The sequence below is a fragment of the Penaeus monodon genome, chromosome 36 (assembly GCF_015228065.2).
Source record: "Penaeus monodon isolate SGIC_2016 chromosome 36, NSTDA_Pmon_1, whole genome shotgun sequence".
NCBI lineage: Eukaryota > Metazoa > Arthropoda > Malacostraca > Decapoda > Penaeidae > Penaeus > Penaeus monodon.
Genome location: NC_051421.1, coordinates 5,858,528 through 5,865,767, shown reverse-complemented (window position 1 = coordinate 5,865,767; position 7,240 = coordinate 5,858,528). Strand labels below are relative to the sequence as shown.

The 7,240-nt window shown below is 37.2% G+C and overlaps 1 pseudogene; it reads left to right on the top strand.

Annotated features, from left to right (window-relative positions):
- The window catches only part of LOC119595502, a 14,240-nt pseudogene extending 7,787 nt beyond the window's left edge, over positions 1–6,453 (top strand).
- The last annotated feature ends 787 nt before the right edge of the window (positions 6,454–7,240 follow it).

Here is a 7,240-nt window from a genome sequence, read left to right as displayed (position 1 = left end):
ATATGGATGACACTCTTGGACTTGGTTCTAAAGGTAAACTTTAAAGAAATTATATGTGCTTACTAAAGATGCGTGTTGAAGCTGTAGTAATGGAGAGTAATTTAGTGGTTTCTGATAATTGCTGGTTAAGTAATGTATTTAGTATCATATTATCATTAGATGTGTTAACTAATGTAGCTTCTCCATAGATTGTGTAATGGATATGTTTCTGTAATTTTTGAAATATGATTATTATTTAAGGGATTAATTAAAGGTATTAAAAAAAAGAAAGAAAATGTATGTAGCCAGAATAAAAGTGTAAATAGCTAAATTTGTGTAAATGGAGAAACATTTTTGAAATGAAATTAAGGGCTTGTTGAAAGGGGTGGTCTGAAAATTGTGTCACACCTTTTCATCATCTAAAATAGTATATTTCGCAGTATCAGCGTCCAATATCCACTGTAGTTTTGTGTTTTGAATTTTGTTTAAATGTAGATGTTCCTACAAGTACTTGCTTATCAAGAAGTAAGTTGATTATTTCTTGATTATTTGTGAAGACATTTTTTTTTGTGCTGATACTATTATTACTAGTGTTGTTTGTATGTTTTTCTAATGTTGTTAACAACACTATTAGTAGTAAATATGTTAAAAGATACATATTTCTGAAAATCAAGCAAAAGGGTAAAGAAATGTAACCAGATAGGGTTAAAATAATTGCCTCCTTTGTGTGTAAAGGAAGCTAATTAATTAAAATCACAGTGGATTTGGCAATTATGTACATACCTTAAAGCTATCAACAGGTTAAGGACTGGCAATAGTTGTGGTTAGAGGACTAGTATTTTGCTACCACCAGAAATCTTAACCATATGTGAAATAATGTGTTGTGAGGTATTTTCATGGACTGTATGTGTGAGGGAGGGTGAGAAGCCGATTGATAATTGAAAGCTTTGATATGCAGGATTTCCTTTGTATGATGATGATTGTCCTCCTCTTTTGCCTTGAAGACTTCCCTTCAGTGCGGTGCATTTTGCATTGCTTTATTCTGTACCTGTTTTAAAGTGGTTTTGAGGTTTCATTGCAAGATTTTTAGACTACTGTGCACAGTGATCCTGTAATTTTGTATGTGTTTCTGAAAAGCGCCTAGTGATTTTGAATGTCCAGAAGTGTGAAATTAGAGAAACAGGTTGTCTCTGATCTCCTGGTCATCAGGGAGTGGCACAGTAAATTTTATGAAAGTTATAGCACAACGCATAGAAAAAAAAAATTGATTTATATACTTTTTTTTTCAGATAATGGCTATTACCTCTATGGCGAAAGTGACAGTCAGCTCAATCTGAGTCGTCCCTTGGAGGCTCCCACAGGCATGCCCGAGGACGAAGATCAGACCCTTATGGATGATGTAGCAGCGCAGATTCTTCATATATGTTTCCACATCGGGTAAGTTTGATGCGTTGCTCAGCTGGGTTTCGTTTAGCCTTGTTCTGCTGCGATTAAATAATTAAACTGGATTTTAAGCTTGATATTACACCTCAGTCTTTAAATGGTCTAGTATTTAATGCAAGTATTGAATGTTGTGTGGAATAAATATAAATACACTTTAACAATATTCAGCATTGAGTTTTGTGTGTTACAGGCCTGAAACTTGGGTGAAACTGGTTTGTGGTGTTGCTTGCTATGCCTTGCTTCACTTTCTTCTGTTGCGGTACATTCTAGTCAGCATGAGACGTCAAGTGACACAGCAAACCCTCAATCTGGTTACGCAGATGCTGAATCTCATCATTCAGAATAATCCACATGTGTGTAGTAATTTATTTTTTCCTTTTACTGAAAGTAGTTGGGTATTTTCACACTGAGTTTAATGTTAGTATTTCTAGTGTTTTTTGTATTAATAGTTTGAATTTTTTTCTCATTGACTAACAAATTATAATAAAGCCTTAGCCTTTTTAAGTACTTATTTTGAAAAAGCTGCATTTTTTTTTTACATTTTGTATTGTATGGTTTACAGATCCTGGCATTAATTCACCGAATGGGAGTGCAGGTGCCACAGGTCGCTGCACCACCTGTGCCACCGGTGCCACCTGCTCCAGCTCCTACTGAGGTTCCCATATTGACAAGTAATCCTACAGCCGATTCAGCGTTGCCTGAGAAGAGCGAACCCCCGACACCTCAGTTTACCTCAAGGTTTGTGAAGTTGTGGATTTAGTTCTCATTTGAGGGTGTTAGCTTTTCAGTTGGGATTTGTGCCTTCACTTCCAAAAGGGAATTTCATGCCACACTCTTTTGGTCTGTTGAGTTTCTTGGTGGGAAGCGTGTAGTGGGAATTAAGTTACTTTTTTAAGTTAATGCTGTTTGAGAATTCAGAAGTTTAATTTTTTTTTTTCCTTAAAATTATAAGAGATGTTTAGTTTTTGTTTTTTTTCTTTCTGAGAAGAGTATGTGATTTAGGCAAACGTAATTGTCCATAAAGTGCCAAGGTTCAGAGTAAGAAAAAAAACAAGTTGACTTTGTCATTGAACATTGAATGCCAGTATTGCAATTGCATTTTTAGAAATTCATGCTGATAGTCAATTTCCAATGAAATGCTTGCAGGTATGCAACAGACTTTGAGCCCATGCACCGCCTGGGACGTGGTGGCTTTGGTGTAGTGTTTCAGGTCCGAAACAAGCTTGATGAGAACGAATATGCCGTCAAGAGGATAACATTACCAGCAAAGTAAGACAAAAGGAATTTTTTTTACGTTTTTGTAAATTTTGTTTACTTAATAATGAAATAAATTAATTGCATTTGGATGAAGATCGAAGTTAAACTTGAAAGGTTTTGATTACCAGAAAATGTTTTCAAAAACACGTATGATTTGTGTGAAAGTTAGAGGATTTTTCGTAGTTGGAGAAATATGTGACAGCAACTATTCATCACCAATTTTCTCTTCTATTCATTATTTTTATATATTATGGTACTGGTGATGAGATAAGATGCATACAGTGTTATTTATTAGTGGTTGAGAAATTATGTATAAGATCTTTAGGTTATGTAGTAAAGTGCCAACTCATATTAACTCTGCTTGCCAAACTATACAAGCAGTGAAGAGTATGCCTGTGAAACAGTTACAGAATTTACTTTTTATCTTGAAAGGATCAGCAAATATTAATCCACATCCTAACTTTCTTAACTTCTTGAAAAAGAAAAGAAAAGTGCAGAAAGGAAGGAAAAGAACCAATTGTGTATGTCAGCTGAACAATGCAGTTAGAAGAGACTTTGAAATTCCAAATTGTTCTTGTAGTTTGTGCTTAGAAAATTTAAAACTTCAAATACTAATTCATTCATCATATTCAGGGATCATCTGCATAGAAGGGTAAAAAAGGCGGAAGTCCCGTCACTGGCCAAGTTAAACCACACGAATATTGTGCGTTATTACAACAGCTGGTTGGAATCGCCACCTCCTGGTTGGCAAGATGAGTCTCTGTCTCTCTTACAGAGTGGGTAAGTGATTAATTAATGGATTTAGTACTTTCCTTAGTGGTGTAGTAGTATTTTATATTGTATTTTTGCTTATGGTCCTGTGATGTGTTGAGGGAATCACTTTTGGTGTTATGGTTTTCTTAAAGACTGCAGTTTTTGAAAGGTTGAAATATTTGCATCTCATTTGATTTAGGATATTACTGTTTTTATATTAATTTGTCGAATCTCTCCCACCTTTCAAGATCTGAAGCACTGTCTATGTCCCCTTTCTCTCATGGGGCGGAAGAGACTCGTGACAAGTGCCAAGAGGAGAGCTTTGCCCGTTGCGATGCAGAGGAAGCCTTGGATAATTCTATCTCAGATGTGCTGAACAAACTTGCCCCCAAACCGTATGAAAGCTATAGCAGGGTTGAGGACCAGGAAGGCAGAAGTGGGTCTTATACTGGATATAAGGAAGAGTTTGAAGAGGAGTCTGAGGTGGAGGAGGAAGAGGAGGAGGAGGAGGAGTCTGAGGATTTGCAAGAGAACACAGATAAGTCTTCCAGTTGGTGGCAGATGATAGCAAAACAGAACATTCAGGACACCCGAATGATTTTTTGCTGCGAAGATTCGTTGGATAGTTTTTGGAGAATCCCAAAGCAAAGCCGAGTGAGAGAAGTGAGGACTGCACAAGTAATAAAAGTGACTCTAATGATGCTGGCATTCAGATTAGAAACAATGCTAGTGAATTAGAAGACAGTCTTAGTCAGTCGATAGTCTTTCAAGACTCCCTGGTGTGGTAATGAGAAAACATTTATCAACTACACAATACTGTATTTGAAGGATAAAGTGCTAGTCAATAGAGAAGTATCAGAGAACAGCAAGGAAATCCCCGTCTTTTCACAAAAAACTGCAGAAGAGGAAAAGATTACAGAGCCATCCACTGGGAGTGATTCAAAGGAAACGAGTGAAAGACCAAGAACGTTAAGCCTTGCAGACAAGTATGGAGAAGAATGCATCCCATTCCAGGAAAGAGGCTGGGGTTCTTCGTAAGCAGTTACCTTCTTATATATCCAGATGGAGCTTTGTCAGAGGGAAAGCTTGAAGGACTGGCTCTTGCAAAATGACTTATGAAATAAAAGACTATCTGTTATATTTTCAATGATTATTGTGAAGAGCTGTTGAATATGTCCAGTGATAATCAGCGTATCATCGAGATCTGAAGGTACGTGGTCTTTTGCTGGCTTTGGAATATCTGTATGAATTGAGAATTTAATTTCATTATCAATTTCCAGAAGCAGGCTATTATTTATCATAATTTGCAAATTTTATTGTATTGCCCTATTTTTTACACATAAATTCTCTCTTTTTCGTTCCGCCTTCTAATATCTTCTTCTCAAGTCGATGGCAAAATGAAAAATAGGGGACTTTTGGTGTTGGTAACTACTATTGCAGAGGACCCTGCTAACCCCAGGGGTTGTTCAGAGCCCCCAGGCTACATGAGGTAGGCTGCCTGATAGTGCACACACCCATCGGTGTGGGGACCTCAGCTTTACATGAGCCCGAGCAGTAAGTTATAAAATGTATTAACTATTAGATTTGCTTCTTTGTAAAATTCCTGAAATTATCACGTCCATTATAAACATTGAATTTTAGAAATCTGTACTAAAAAGAGAGAACAAGACTTCTGTCCATAGAGTACGTGACTGTTTTCAACCCATTGGCACGATACAATTGCTTTAGTAGTAGATGGCTCCACAATTGCTCATCAGTAAGTGTCAATTAGTACTTAGATTAAGTTTTAAAAAGGAGTATTTTCAAACCATCAAAGAACCAAGACATTTGAAGCTGAGTAGACCGAGAAGAAACAGAGATGCAAGTTGCTAAGTGCATAACACTATTTCTGCTTCCCTACTTTCTCTTGTTGATTTGTTAAATTTAACGATGTTGATCAATACAGCATCTCCTAATTTGTTCAGTGAAAATTATTATGACCACTTAAAAATAGTTCACACTAAAATGAGACAGGAGTTTTCGTTGCAGTTCAGGTCCTTAAGAATAGATCAAGCAAACCTTGCCAATAATGAGATACACTCTAGCAACATTTCATATGTCATATGTGAAACTCAGTGACTCCTAATAGCTTCTCACCGTAGTTTTTTGCTGAATGGAAATGTGGCTTTTATGTCAGTGAACAAAGGGTTAAACATATATTGGCTTTATTTCAGGTGATGGGCCAAGTCTATGATTACAAAGTAGACATATACTCTTGGGGCTGATTTTTCTTTGAGATGTTGTTGCCATTTTCCACGGGAATGGAGCGTCTCACATCATGAACCCGAGTACGAGAAGGAACTTTCCCAGATGGCTTCGTGGAAACTTATCCTGATGAGGTAAACTATCTGCTGATTAGATAGAAAATCCATGCTGTTTTGTGTGGGGTGACTAGACAATTTTTATTTAGTTTAAATGGGTTACTTTACAGACTCAACTAAGTAATATTTTAGGATCATGTATAGTGTCACAATGGCCACATGCTCACACATCCACGGCACATCCTACACCCACACTCCCAAACCCACACATACCCACTCCACACTACCACTCCACACATACCCACACACCCTTTCCCACACTCCTTTACACAACATCCACACAATACTCCACATATATATCAGACACAACCCACACATCTCCAACACACTCATACACCCACACATCCACTATACCCACACACCCACACATATAAGTACACCCATACTACTGTTATGTTAATCTCATCTGTTCTCTCTTTATTATTAACTTCTCCTGACCCCTACAGACAGAATTACTGAGCTCATGCTCTCTGCCAGTCCGGAACATGCCGTCCCACAACAAGGGGCATCCGTGCCAAACCCTCTGAGGCCGCTCCAGGGCATCTCTGTTGAAGACTCCAGCACCGAGGATCACTTTCATATATCTCTCACGTCTCGCTCCCTTGTACATTCCCAGTCATCGTCATACTCCATTGCGGTCATCCACCTAATCGGAGACTGATGATGATGAGATGTCAGAAAACATCTTTTGTCTTGGGAGTTTTTCATGATTTCCTTCATCCTCATTCTTCATCAATCTTTTAGTCCTGTCCTTTATACCTCATCTCAACAGTCCATGGTAAATAAATTTCCATGTCTAGAGGACTTGTTACCCTGCTCATTGAGAATCTGTTCGCTTGCAAAATTGGACTTTGTCATGGTAAAATTTTTTGTAATTTTTAGTGGCTTTATCAGGGGTTTTGACCACTGTCATCAATAATAGGGTCATTAGCTGAAAAGTGAATGGGGATGTTTTATGACCTTTTGGAGGTTGTACTATAGAAATTTATCACAAACATTAAAAGGTATACATATTTTTTTTCCTATTTCTCTCTTCTCTTTGGTGCAGATAGAAGTTCCATACTGAGCTTTGTTAAGCTAGATGATACAAAATTTAATAGTATTAACCATTGTGGGAGTCTGAGGGGTTTGCGTGTTAGAAACAAAGACAGTACTTATATGTGCATAGTAATACTTTCCCACATTTTTCACGTGAAAGACCGGTTCGCGGTATTTCCGTAACACAACTTTGAAATTCTGTCTTGGCTCTGATGCATGTAAGTGGTATATATACATTTTCAAAAACAAAAATACGATATGGTTATTATTAGGTACCTATCGTCATGAGAGTATATCTTCTTATCATTTTTTCCTAATCTTCACACCACAGTAAAACTGAGCTTTGTTTCTTATTTTTATATTTCATATACGTTGTTAAGTAGGGGATTACCTATTGAAGAGAGTATTGC